Source organism: Dasypus novemcinctus, chromosome 12, assembly GCF_030445035.2.
Source record: "Dasypus novemcinctus isolate mDasNov1 chromosome 12, mDasNov1.1.hap2, whole genome shotgun sequence".
In the NCBI taxonomy this organism is placed as follows: domain Eukaryota; kingdom Metazoa; phylum Chordata; class Mammalia; order Cingulata; family Dasypodidae; genus Dasypus; species Dasypus novemcinctus.
In genome coordinates this window covers 31,722,636-31,736,607 of record NC_080684.1, presented here as the reverse complement: position 1 = coordinate 31,736,607, position 13,972 = coordinate 31,722,636, and the positions used below count along the sequence as shown (strand labels likewise).

The 13,972-nt window shown below is 51.1% G+C and overlaps 1 long non-coding RNA gene across 3 annotated transcripts in view; it reads left to right on the top strand.

Annotated features, from left to right (window-relative positions):
- LOC131280571 (uncharacterized) overlaps positions 1–13,972 on the top strand; it is a 155,818-nt gene that overhangs the window by 13,033 nt on the left and 128,813 nt on the right. For 2 of the 3 annotated variants that reach the window (XR_009188210.2, XR_009188208.2), the window contains exons 2-3: positions 9,495–9,575; positions 10,485–10,564. This is a non-coding gene — a long non-coding RNA (uncharacterized lncRNA). Of the gene's footprint in view, positions 1–8,488; positions 8,648–9,494; positions 9,576–10,484; positions 10,565–13,972 lie in introns of all 3 variants that reach the window. The other variant, XR_009188209.2, reaches the window with a different exon arrangement.

The window sequence follows — 13,972 nt, the reverse complement described above, 5'->3', positions numbered from 1 at the left end:
TGAGAGGGGCTGGGGCAAGGGTGCAGCCTGTGGATCTGAGCTTGGACCTGAGCTTTGACAGATGGGGACTTTTTAAAAAACAGGTTTATTTATTTATTTACCCCCTCCCCTGTCCCCCTCCCCCATTGTCTGCTCTCTGTGTCCATTCACTTTGCGTTCTTCTGTGTCTGCTTGTCTCCTCTTTGGGAGGCACAGGGAACCGGCCCTGGGACCTTCCAGAGTGGGAGAGAGGTGCTCAATCTCTTGTGCCACCTCAGCTTCCTGGTCTGCTGAGCCTCTTATTGTCTCTCCTCTGTGTTTTTTTCCCCCCCTCCCCTCCCCCGCCCTGCTGTTTTTACTGTCTGCGTCCACTTGCTGTGTGATCTCCTGTATCTATTTATCTTTTTGTCTTCTCTTCTTGTCTTTCTCCTCTAGGATTCACTGGGATTCAATCCTGGGGAACTCTGAGGTGGAGAGAGGTTCCCTGTCAATTGCGCCACCTGAGTTCCTGGTCTCTGCTGCGCTTCGCCTCGACTCTGCCCTTCACCTCTCTTTTGTTGCATCATCATCTTGCTGCATGACTCATTTGCACAGGCACTGGCTCACTGCACAGGCACTCGGCTCACCACGTGGGCACTGGCTCTATGCGTGGGCACTGGCTCACCATGCAGGCACTCATGTGAGCTCTCGGCTCACCACGTGGGCACTTGCGTGGGCACTCGGCTCACTGTGCAGGCACTCGGCTTCCCACGCAGGCACTCGGCTCGCCACACGGGCACCCACACGGGCACTCGGCTCACTGCATGGGCACTTGTGTGGGCACTCGGCTCACTGCGCAGGCACTCGGCTTCCCATGCAGGCACTCAGCTCGTCACACGGGCCCCCCACACGGGCACTCGGCTCACTGCGCAGGCACTCGGCTTCCACACAGGCACTCAGCTCGCCACACGGGCCCCCACACGGGCACTCGGCTCACTGCGCAGGCACTCGGCTTCCCACACAGGCACTCAGCTCGCCACACGGGCACTCGGCTCACTGCATGGGCACTTGTGTGGGCACTCGGCTCACTGTGCAGGCACTCGGCTTCCCACACAGGCACTCAGCTCGCCACACGGGCACTCGGCTCACCGCATGGGCACTTGCGTGGGCACTCGGCTCACTGTGCAGGCACTCGGCTTCCCACGCAGGCACTCAGCTCGCCACACGGGCACCCACACGGGCACTCGGCTCACTGCATGGGCACTTGGCTCACTGTGTGGACACTGGGCTCGCTACGCGGGCACTCAGCTAACCACGCAGGCACTAGCTCACCACATGGGCACATTTTCTCTTCTTCTTTTTACCAAGAGGCCCCAGGGATGGAGCCTGGGTCCTCCCATATGGTAGGTGGAGGCCTTATCACTTGAGCCACATCTGCTTTCCTGTGTCTTTTTTTCTCTCTTAATCTTGCTGTGCCAGCTCTCTCCTTGGGCCAGCTTGCTGTACGGGCCAGCACTCTGCTTGGGCCAGCTTGCCTTCACCAGGAGGCTCTGGGAATCAAACCCTGGACCGCTCCCCACCCCCCCCCCCCATATGGTAGATGGGAGCCCAATCACCTGAGCCACATCTGCTCCCCAGAGGGGGACTTTTGAAATAGGAAGTAGAAAAAAATGGTTTGGAAAGAGCAAGGGGGGACAATGAAGACACCCCTTCCCACCTCCTGGTGCCAAGGAAATTAGTGGTTAAGGGAGAAAGCAGTATCTCCTTGGGAGGGTTTTAGAGGTTGTGGGATTCTCAGGAAATCTTACAAGGCTATTTCACATGAGCCAACCTAGAGAACCTTCAAAGTAAGATCAGTAGTTCTAGAGGCACAATGAAAGGACTTGGGAGGGAGCGGCTGGGTGGAGGATTGGGTCGACAGAGCCAAACAGGGATGGGCGCCTGCATAACGAGGCTCTCTGTGGCTTGACTTGGCCCTGGCAATGAGCGAGGTAAGTTGGAGAGGCAGGGCAGGAGGGACTTCGTTGCCCGCCTCCCTCTAGGAACAGTCCAGACCAGATCTAGAACTTAGTACCAACCACGATTATTTGGGGGCCTCCGGCAACTGGTTCCTGTAGCAACGAGGGCTGAGGGGGCTGTTGGTGGTCGATCCCGTTGGAAGCAGGATAATGGTTCCCAGAGACATCCACATCCTCCTCCCTGGAATCTGTGAATATGTTTGGCCACACGTGGAAGGGAGAATGAGGGTTGTAGATGGAATTCCGGAGGCTAATCAGCTGGCCTTAGAATAGGGAACGTATCCTAGATTATCCTGATGGGCCAGGGTAATCGCAAGGGTTCTTAAAGTTGGAAGAAGGAATCAGAAGGGAGAACCAGAGAAATGGCAGGGTGAGAAGGCCGCCTGCTGGTGCTGGCTCTGAAGACAGAGAAGGTGGCCCAGAGCCAAGGAATGTGGGCAGCCTCTAGTAGCTGGAAAGGACAAGGAAACAGTTTCTCCCCCAGAGCTTTCAGAGGGGAATGTAGTTCTGCTGACACCTTGATTTTAGCTCAGTGAGAACCATCTCAGACTTCTGAACTACAGAACTGTAAGATAATAAACTTGTGCTGTTTAAAGTCACCAAGCATGTGGTAATGCGTTACAGCAGCAACTGAAATCTAATACAAGATGAAAGGATGTCCTCGTCTGGGGGGCCGTGCCCTCCCGCAGGGTGGGGTGTGCAGAGCAGCTGGGGAGGCACAACACGCATCGTCATGTTTCACAAGGGGATGGAGTTGATTCATTAACAGGAATGTTCCAGAATAGCATTGCCCCTTGCTCCCTGGCCCTCTTTCATGATGCAGATACTCATAGGGCTTCCCCTCCCACCTCTCCCCGGGGAGATATCTGCTTTTTCCTCACTGTTCAGTGGCTCAGGCAGGGAGGAAGGAGAGAAGGCCCCTTTTGGAGTTATGTCTCTATTGCATCTTTCAGCTCAGCTTTGCCAGATGGGACAGAGTGTTGTGGGCAATTTGGCACTTGTCTGGCCATTAATAAAACTGGTGCTTTGGTTTCCTTTTGGCCCTCTGTTCTCTGGGCGCCAGACCCAGGGGTGGGGTGGGATGGAAGGGCTGCCATGTCGGTCAAGGCTTCCCCAGAGCCTTGAGGGCAAACGCAGGACCGGCCTTGGGGGACCCAGGTCCAGCAGTTTTTAACAGGTGAAAGCTCTGAAGTTATGTCCAATCTGCAGCTTTATAGGTGTCGCTGAGGCTGGAGTGAAATGATCCCACGTCGGTGTGGATACAGAACACAAGATTGAGAAGTTTTGGCTTCAGATGATTGGTGCTCACCGTTAGAAGGTGGTGCTGGGTCGGCTCCCAGATCCTGATCCTCAGCTTTGTTTTGAACTGCAGCTAGGGCCACAGGAGGAACCCTGGAGGGATTTTATTTATGGCCTCTTCACAGGCTCCTGCAATTATTTCCTACCAAGTAGGCTCAGATTGGCTTTGGGTTGTGGATTTACTGAGCCCTCATCAGGGTTGCAGATTTCAGAGGTCCATAGAAGTGGGGTGGGTCGCAGCAAACAGGAAAAAAAAAAAAAAAAAAGGAACAGCGTCCCTTTCGGTTATAGAGGAAATGTCAGTGTGTGAAAGTGGAGAAAAACACAGCTGAATTATTACAGACTGAAGGACAAGAGGGAAATGAAAGAAGGACTGTATCTGGAACACTCTGTCTCTAGAAATCGCATCTACTCAGAATCAGGAGGCAGGGGGTCAATTTGTGATGCAGGTCTTGAGTTTGTAGTGAGAAAAGGAAAGGAAAAAGAAGGAGGTTCTATTGATTCAGCTGGCGGGAAAGATAAGATTTCCTTAGGAGAGAGGGCGAGTTCTTAGAGGCCATCAATGACAGATATTAAAACAAAAAAGAAGTGTGTCCTCTTTCAAGAGCTTTTAAGGATGGAACTAGAAAAGAGCAGACCCCGGAGTGTGAATGGGGCCTGGAGATTTAACCACATGCAACGCCGAGTGACGCCGCTAGAGGGAGCGCGGACCCGGGAGACGAGCGCGGGCAGCACCTAGCGGCGGCGAGGCGAGGCGAGCAGAAGAGTTAGTGGCGCGCTGCGGGCGGGCGTTGGGGGGGGAATTTCAAAGGGTACAGTTATGGGGGCGGGGAGGGCAGGGAGCGGTATTGCCTGTGCCCAGAGGAACATGCCCAGGAAATCTCTGGAGTGGGGATCTTCCAGGTTGTTACTGGGAAGGTGAAACCCTCGCTAAAGGGGATTCACGCAGGAAGGAGTAGATGCAGTCACATCGGAGTTAGAGTGGTACTAACCGGAGCATTCTTTTAAATTTCTAAAAATTGTAAGAGTATAGAAATGCCTTAGGCCACCCCCCAACCCCCGCCGTTTGAGAGAAGAGACACTGTTGAGGCCCCTCCCCCCATGGTAAACGTAGCGCCCCCGTTGACCGCTTCGGTGGGAGATCCCCAGTGGAAGCTTAACCTCACGTCGGGGGAACTCTGAAGAGCTGGCACAGCCTAAGAGCATCCTGGCGAGTCAGGTCAAGGTCTTGCCTCCTCTCGCACATACTCCTGAGTTTCTGCCACGGTTCCTTGCTGGCATTAGCAACGGGAGCCTGGTGGGGACCTCGCACGTAATTGCCCTGGGGCCTTAGAATATGCACTGGGTTCTAAGTTTTGTGGGTGCGGAGCTGATGCCGTGGTATTCTATATGCCATATTCTCACTCTCGAAAGTGGGCCCCATGAGCTACTTGGGGATGGATTAGATCGACTTTGGAGGTGCAGGAGGAACTGTTCACATTTCAGTAGAAAAAGAGCAGGATGCAGCCAGTGCCCTGCCTCCAGGCATAAACAGCCTTTACCCTGATCCCAAAGGAAAGTTCCCAGGCTAGCGGCTCTCCATCCTCACCCCCAGGAGGTTTCTAAGGTCTCACCACGATCCCCCTGACTTTAGAAGTCTTTTTTTTTTTTTTTTTAAGATTTATTTATTTCTCTTCCCTCCCCCCCTTGTCTGTTCTCTGTGTCTATTTGCTGCGTCGTTTTTGTCCGCTTCTGTTGTCAGCAGCACGGGAATCTGTGTTTCTTTTTTTTTGTTGCGTCAGCCCTCCGTGTGTGTGGTGCCATTCCTGGGCAGGCTGCACTTTCTTTCATGCTGGGCGGCTCTCCTTATGGGAGGCACTCCTTGCTGGGGCTCCCCTGCACGGGGACACCCCTGTGTGGCAGGGCACTCCTTGCGCACATCAGCACTGCGCATGGGCCAGCTGCACACGGGTCAAGGAGGCCCGGGGTTTGAACCGCGGACCTCCCATGTGGTAGACGGACGCCCTAACCACTGGGCCAAGTCCGCCGCCAAACTTTAGAAGTCTTGATGCGCTCAGCTCAGGCCAGGGAGAGGCTGGAGACACAGGCACCTGAATCTGATGTTCTAGGGAGTGTGTGTACCCACCCTTTCCCTTCTTGTCTAGACCTTATTCTACCAAACAGCTGGAGCAACAAAAAGAACTCCCTCTGCAGCCCGCCCAAGAGGTCACAAAGTTTTTTTAGGTGGGGAGGCCCAGCTGGAGCCTTGACAGCTGGTTGAGGCAAATAGAGAACTGATTGTATTCCTTAGGGATGGGAATGTCTAGGCAAATGGTTCCTTCCGAGAGAGACCCCCTGGCTAAGAATGAGCGGAATAAGAAATTGGGCAGGATAGAGTTTTGGACTTTCATTTCTTTCTATTTTAGTTTAAAAGAAGAGCATATTTCAGTTTTATCCTTTGTTCCTTTTGAAATTAGGGGGGGGGTTTTATACTTATATTTAAATTTAGGGCATTTTTTTGTTGTTGTTGTTGCTGGTGTTGAATATTTATTTTATGTGGCCACAAGTGCTTATTTTGTTGCTCTTACATGAACTGTCCTGAGGTATGTAGCTGAACTGATGGGAGAGAGTCTAGGACACAGTGTACTCTTTGAGTTAATTATTGTCCTCTTTGGATTCACTTCAGAGGCTTTGAGGGGTAGTGGTAAGCTGGCCACTCCCTAGTTCCAGGAGGGTATGCAAGGAATAGTGGTGAGAAGTCTTCATCTGAAAATGGGGATAACAAACTTCTTAAATCTGTTGCAAGGGTTAAATGAATTAATACGTGTAAAGCATTTGGAAATAGGGCCTGCCACACACTAGGAGCTGTATTAACATAATATGGCTCTTCTGTCGGTCACCAACAGTCACATATCCGCAGGGCGGGAGACTGCTCAGAGGCCCCCTGGTCTTCTGTCCCCCACCGCTCCAGCTATCCCTGCGGTTGATCACAGCTCGACTCTTTGGGATGACCTGTTGAGCCCAAAGAGCTGAGAAAACAGAAGGCTGCGCTGCATTGGGGGCTTCCCCTCCCACCGGTCCCCTCCCCACAAGAGGAGTGGATCGGAGGAAACACTTCCCAGCGACCTCTCTGTTCCTTACTCCTCTCTGGAGGGGGAGTGACGATCTTATGGGTGAGAACCTCATGGTCCTCGGGTTGTGCGTACCTGGTGGCAGAATGACTGTGGTTAGTGTCACTCTTCAGGTGTGGCTTCTCCAGGCCTGCCTCTGTTCACTCAGTGAATCAGGCGGGGCTGTGGGTGGGTTGCTGGGGGAGAGCAAAAGCCCCTTTAACCTGAGGTCTAAGCCGGGTCTCCCATCCAGCTTTAACAGCGACTGGGTTTGTGGTGCCTAAGGTAGACTCTTCGCTTCATCTCTCTTGGGTAGTGATCCTTGTGTTATTTTAAAATAATTGGTCTCAGCCCAAGAGCCAGAAGGGTGAAAATGAGGCCTCCTGATCGCCAGGACACTTCAATTTTTATAATCTAATCTCAGGAAACTTCCCCTCCAATTCTTTGCCGAGCTCTGTCGTCTCCCCTGCCATCCTCCCTCTGTCGTTTTGGCTAGAATTTTTGTTGTCTCAAGCTACGGGACCAGTAGAACTTCCCATCTGAGCTGGGAGACATTTTTGGTGGAACCGTGTGAATGTGTCTTTGCGTGGCAGGCAGGGTGGGCCAGCTAGGGAAAGTGGGCAGGTAGAAAATTTCTGTAAAGAAAGCAAAGGAGGGAAGGAGCTCATTTTCTCTGCTTCCGGCTCTGAACACACTTCCAAACCTTCCCGAGGACAGCAGCACCCCGCCTTGCAGCGGATCCGTCACCCCGCTGGTGGACAACTCATGGTGGTACCAGTGTGCACCAGCCTCCCTTGCCCCTGGTCGTTTTTCAGCGCAGAGACCTATGGGACTTGGTGGGAGAAGAGCTTGGGAAAAGCGAAGTCTCTTTGGTCTGACAAGGGAAGGAAGGCTGCATCGGGGGGCAGGTGGGACCGCAGGAAGGGAGCCATCTCTGACCTTTTGTCCTCTTTCCAGGACATGAAAGAAGATGTGCTCAGAAAATATTTGGGGATTGAATTCCTCCTTCCCTGCTTCTCTTTCTGAGCTCCTGCAGTGACAAGAGCCAGTATTGGATAACTGCGAAGGGACTTCAGAAATAAACAAGACCTGGTCTCTTCACGGGGCGTATGCTATGAACACAAATAACCTTGACACAGGGAGTTGTTTAAGTGATGACTTAGGGAAACCAAGGGAAGGCAGACACTGGAGTTGCTCGAATGTAGTCTAGAGTGGGGAACCATTGTAACAGTCACCTGTGGGGTGTGTTAAAAATACCCATATCTGGACTCCACTTCCCTGAGATTTGGATGCAATGGGTGAGGTGGGGCCCAAGCCTCTGAATTTTGAACAAACAGGAAATTGCTGGTTTAGAGGAGTAGTTATAATCATGCCCACAGAGCAGGTTAGATATAAGAACTCATTTAATCCTCATAACAAATTTATGAAGTGCTACTATTATTCCCTTTTTACAGATTAGGACACTGAGGAACAGAAAGGCTAAGGAAACTATCAATGTCACACAGCTTCTGTGTGGCAGGATTGGGATTTGGATCCTGGGCAGTCTGGCTGTAGAGTCAGTGCTCTTAACCACACCTCTGCTATAGTACCCACAGTGCTGCTGTATTGGAGATTTGTCAAGGAGATTTATGCATGAAGGAGAAGTTTGGACTAGGTGACTTTTGAGATTCCTCTTACTTCTGGGGTTTTACAATTCTAAGTCGGGAGGAAGAGGAGTTTGTAGAGAGGGAGAGAGAGAGATAAGTAATGCATTTGGCTTTAGAGACCAATGTCTCTAAAGTTCTCTGGGGCACTAATGGAATATGATGAAGATGATGGTTGGCAGCTGGGAACTTGGGAAGAGAGGTTAGGACAGGGATGTGCTCTGGGGATTTAAAATTATCTGATGGCAAGTTGGCAGACGCCGTTGGTTGTCCTCAAAAGCCACCCACCACCCTTTCTTTGTTGCTAATAGATACTGCCTTCTTGAGATTGATGAAGATGCCAGATACTAGCTTCCCTAAATTCCTTTGCAGGTACGGTTCAGGCATTTGACCCTGTTATGGTTAATGAGACATAAAGTAGCTTCCTTGGTAAAAAAGAGAGAGATGTGTGAATAGACAACACCCTTTCCTCTGTTATAAGATGTGTGAAGATGTGATGCTTGGAGCTGCAGCAGCCATTCTGACCTTGTGGGGAACTTCAAGGGAATCATAGAGAAACTGATCCAGAGCCCTTTCATGGTTGAGTTGCTGAACTGACCAACCTTGTAACTGCCTCACTCCAGACTTCTTGTTATGTGAGGTAACTAATCTCTTCTAGACCTGCAGACTCACTTGCAGCTGAAATATTATGTTAGCCATTATAGTCCTAATCTTTTCTATCCTATTGGTACTAGCACAGTATCCGGCACATAACAAGCACTTGGTGGCTGTTTGGCAGAGGAGGGTCTAGAGGAAGAGGGGTGGGGGGCAGATGAGAGGTCCAAGATGGGATCCTGGGAGCACAGAGTCCATGGTCAGAAAATGTACTGGGACTGGAACCGAGAGTTTGGAGAACTGGGAGGGTGCAGCATCATGGAAAAGTCAGCAAGGAAAAAGCTTCTAGAAGGAGAATTGTGTCCAGTGCTGCAGAGAGAGTGAAGAGTTAGGACTGGGAAATAGTCTTGCTCTTGTCAGTGACTTTGGGGAGAGCAGCTGTAGTGGACTAGTGGGTGTGAAAAGGCGGCCTGCAGGGCAGAGATGGGCAGTGCTCTGGAGGTGAGGAGCGTGGGGCAGTGGACATCGGTGAGGAGGGCCGAGACTGAGCACAAGAGTTTTTGGCATGTGGGGACTTGAGCAGGTTTGTCAGCTGAGGAAGAGGAGAGGCTTAAGAGGAAAGGGATAGAGTGACTAAGGGGGGAACCTTGGAGAGTGGGGCACCCTGCCTCCCTCCCGGGCCCATCAATGTCACTGCAGAGCCAGGCTTGGGATGCAACACTTTAATGCAGGTGTTTGAGGGGCAGAAATAAGGTGGAGTGTGGGTGCAGGAGGCACCTCCCATGGCCCAGCCTGGGATGTAGGCACCCTCGTCATTAGGGCCTCATGACGTCATAGGCATGGGGGATTAGACCCTTCAGAATGTCCATGCTTTCTTTCATTGTTTTGTCCAGACTCTTCCTGATTTTATGGAAAAACTTGGCCAGCTTTCCCTCTGAAGTCGTTGCTGGGAATATTGGAAGAGAAATGTCAAGGTAAGGCTTGGTCTCCCCTCTACACTCCACAGAAAATCCTCCCCACAGTGCTGGCGTAGAAAATTAATGGCTCTTTTTTTTTTCTCTTTTTCTTTTCAACTTTAGGCTCTTTTGACTTTCATTTGCATTTAATTCTTGTTCCCCCTGCAACTTTCTTTCTTTCTTTTTTTTTTTTTTAAAATTTCTAATTCCTCTTATTTCCACCCAAGTAGCTTCCAGCCCCTGCCTTATTTTTGCTCAATGCCTTCCCAGCCGTTTCCCACTCTTCCTCGGTTCATACCAGGCTTGGGAGTGAGCTCTGTGGTTGCTTCTAGTTGAAGGTCAGTGTTTTTGAAACTCTCCTCCTGGGGTAAGGGATGAAGGAGCTCAGGCTGTTGATTCTTTGGTCTCCTGGTAGATTTTATCACAATATCTTCTTCGGAAACCAACTCTTCTCTCGAGACGGTAAGCTCCTTAGAAAGGTCCTCATTGGAAAGATGGTCCTTCCTTGGGGGGATTCCAGGCATCAGCTGGGAAGCTGGGGCCAAGGAGATGGAGGGAGTGAGGGGCAGAGAGACAGCGAGCGAGAGCAAGGGCGGCTCCCTGGACAAGCAGCTGACTAGAGCTATTTTATCTCCCTTATTGGGTGGAGGGCCTCGGGGTTGAGTCATTGCCCAGTTAGTGTCTAAGCAGGACTGAGGTTCTGCACCAGAATCCCAACCCCCGAGCACTCTAAAGGCCTATCCCTGATTTTGAGTGCTGTTGATTAGGAATGTCCCTTCTCCCAGCAAGTTCACCTTCCCAATTAAAAAGGAATAAGTATTCAAACACCTGGGAAGTGTCTGGTGCATAGAAAGGTTCAATAAATACTGGTTCTTTTCCTCTGAATTCCGGGTATTTCTTGAGTCTGCCTTCTCTGTCTTCTACCAGGAAAAGTGAGATTAAGTCATGTCTACCGATAACCCACAAAGCAGAATGCTGCAAAGCTCATGGCTTTTGGGCTGTTGAAGGTAAGGAGCCTGGAGTCAGTTAGCCTGGGAGTGTCCTCGCAGGTGAGATCCTTTACCCACTGGCTTCGGGTGTGAGGAGCTGTTCCCCTCTCCCATCTCCAATGACTACCCAGCATGCAGTACATGAAGTGGTGTTCAAATAGCTCCTGGCCCCATTTCTTGACCAGTGATTGCAGCAGGGAGAAAAGGTCCAACACCAGGAGGGACTGGTTTTACTCTACATCTTCCCCAGATGGAGGATTCACCATTTACTGGTGGCAACATCACCAACTTACTCTAAAGAAGGCCAGCACAAATGAGAAATATAGACTTAAAGGCATCTGTGAGCTGAGCCTCCAAGGGGATTTCATTTTCTGGCTCTGAAAAAGAAGAGGTTAAATTCTCAAGACTCTTAACATGTAAGTTGTTCCTAGGTACCCTGCTCCTGCCCCAGCATTCCCGGTCTCTCTTACCCTGTTTTGTTGTTTTGTTTTCCTTAGCATGTCTAACACACTATGGAATTTATTCAGTGTGTTTACTATCTCTTTCTTCCTCTAGAATATAATCTCAATGATGATCAAAGTCTCTGCCCGGTTTGATCTTTCGTGTATCCCACGTAGCCTAGAACTACGTGCCTGGCAGAGCAGCTGCTCGTTGAAGCTGTTGAATGAGTGTGTGTGTATGTCTTGGCCTCATTGCATAGAGGTAGGGAGGCAGAGAGGTCCAGAGAAGGGTAGCGACTGCTTGGTTTGTCCAGCATCACTGGAGACTAGAATCTAATGTGACTTTATGTTGAACCATAGTCTACCCTGATTTGGGTCCAGTTTGGCCCCTGTGGCCTCTGCTCCAGGCTTTGTAGTGTGCAGAAATCCTGCGGTCATGTGCCCTAGCCTGCTGCCTCTACACCTAAGTGATCCCAGGTTTGAACTCTTGGTTCTGCAGCTCCCCACCTCCACGGATTTAAGGTTTAAAGGAAGGAGCTTCTTAATGCTGAGGTCTCTCCAGCTGACAGCCCAATGGCCTCTGGTGGACGAAAGAGGGAGGCCATGGGAAGCGGTCTTGGCCCAGTGGTTAGTGCATCCGCCTACCACATGGGAGGTCTGCGGTTCAAACCCCGGGTGTCCTTGACCCATGTGGAGCTGGCCCACATGCAGTGCTGATGCGCGCAAGGAGTGCCCTGCCACACAGGGGTGCCCCCGTGTAGGGGAGCCCCATGGACAAGGAGTGCATCCCGTAAGGAGAGCTGCCCAGCGTGAAAGAAGGTTCAGGAATGGCGCTGCACACACGGAGAGCTGACGCACAAGATGACGCAACAGAAAGAAACACAGATTCCCGTGCCGCTGACAACAACAGAAGTGGACAAAGAAGAACATGCAGCAAATAGACACAGAGAGCAGACAACGGTGGTGGTAGGGCTTGGGGGGAGGGAGGCGAGAGAAATAAATAAAAAATAAACCTTAAAGAAAAAAAAAAGGAGGGCAGGCTCACCATGGTGGATGGCGTGAAAGGCGGAGGCTAGGCTAGCCAGCAGGAGAACGGTGAAGAATTTCATGATGGAGCTGCAGTAGGGTCAGTTTTCTCTGGCGGAGAATGCCTAAAGTGGCTGAGAAGTCAGCCTGGTGGGTTGGGGCTTTATTGATTTTGGGGTAGGGTGGGCTTTGGGGAACCTCGTTCAGGATTGGACCTGGGAGCATTTCCCCTCTCAAGTTCTCTGTTCCGAATACCTTGTTTTTGGGAACTGGAGTTTCCGGGAAGCCAGTTAACAGGAAAATGAGGCCCTTAGCCTTCCCCCTGGCCCAGGCTGTGCTGAGGGTGTGCCAGCCCCAGGCTCCATCCCTGGAAGTCCTTGAAATGACTAACTGGGCCTGAGTTCCCCTCCTTCATGGTACTCATTACTGGTATAATATTATTTTTATTTGCGTGATCATTTGATTAACATCTCTCTCCCTCAGAAGAATGAGGCTTTCACAATGGCTGGAATTATGTCTGTTTTGCTTGCCACTGTTTTTCCAGCTCTTAGCAAGTAGCTGGCCCATAGTAAGGGCCCAGAAAATATTAGTTGGATGAATGGATAAGGGAAGGGCCTCTAGGCTGCAGATAAAGCTCCCCATGAGTCCAGGAATGAAGGAGTGAGGCGGTTATAGGTATTCCAGCTCTACGCTAGGCATTACCCTGTGTTTGGTCACTGGCATATCTCATTCAATTCATGATGGTTGTGAGTGGCGTGTTTTCATTTTTAAAGCAATGGAACTGAGATTCACAAAAGCCTGGTGACTTGTACAAGGTCACACATTTGGGTGGATCTGAGCCCAGGTGAGACAGACTCCAAATTCTATGCCTTCCACCTCCAGGCTCTGGTGGTGGAATTGGTCAAGGTGGAGTGGTGGGATGCCTAACGATATGTCTGGAGAGGAGGTGGGGAGGTGGCTAGGACACGAGTCCTGGTCCCGAGCCTAGGAATGGAACTAGTTGATCTCCTGTGCCCTCTTCCAGTCGGAAGTTTAGAGAATATTCTGAAACCTCTGTTTTTGGATCTTCTCCAGGAAGAAAAGCGCTGCTGGGTTCTGAGCTTGAGCATGAGGGGCCCTGGCTTACTGGGCCTGTGGGGGTCTCCTGAAGGTAGGGCTTGCCTGTAGACCTTAGAGAGCTCTGTGCCGACCACAGTGATCTTCCTCTCCCTCTGGCAGCTGCAGCAGGAGCGGGGGCCCCAGGGGCCTGCAGTCTGCCTCCAATTGCTCCTTCAACTGCTTTTTTCCTTAGGCAAGGTGGTAAAGTGAAGGAAGTTTGTCTTGGGCTGCCTCCCACATCCCCTTCCTCCCAGATTTCCCCCTCTCAGCAGCCCCCTCCCTTCCCACAGCCCAGGGCATATTGGAAGAGGAAAGGGACAGATGAACGCATTCACAGCAAGTCTTTCAGGACATGGTTTCATCCCTTAATACTCCTAATAATCCGCAGTTTAGGCCACTGTCATCTCCAGACCAGGTTATTTCAGTAGTTTCTCACTGCTCTTATGGCCTCCAGTCTTTCTCTACTGCAGAAGATACATAGAGGAGAGAACTTAGTTTTGATGCTGGATCTCCGAGGAGAGCGCTGAGCCGTTTGCCTGATAGTCTACAGCTGACCCTGTGAAGGGTCCAGAGCAGCTGAGCCTGGAAAGAAATGAGCCTCGGGAAGAGAGACGAGTCTTATGCCAGCCTACAGGTGAGACTGGAAGAAGCTGGGACCATGGAGCCTTAAGAGGAAGAAGGAAGGCTGAACCCTCACTAGACGTGGCCCACCATCTCGCTTTAACATGTGGCCAATGACTTTAGGTGAAGAAGTACCTCTTATTGTACCTTGAGTTGGACCCTTTAGGGCCTTGTGACTGTAAGCTTCTACCCCAAGTAAATACCCTTTATAAAAGCCAACAGAGTTCTGGTGGTTTGCATC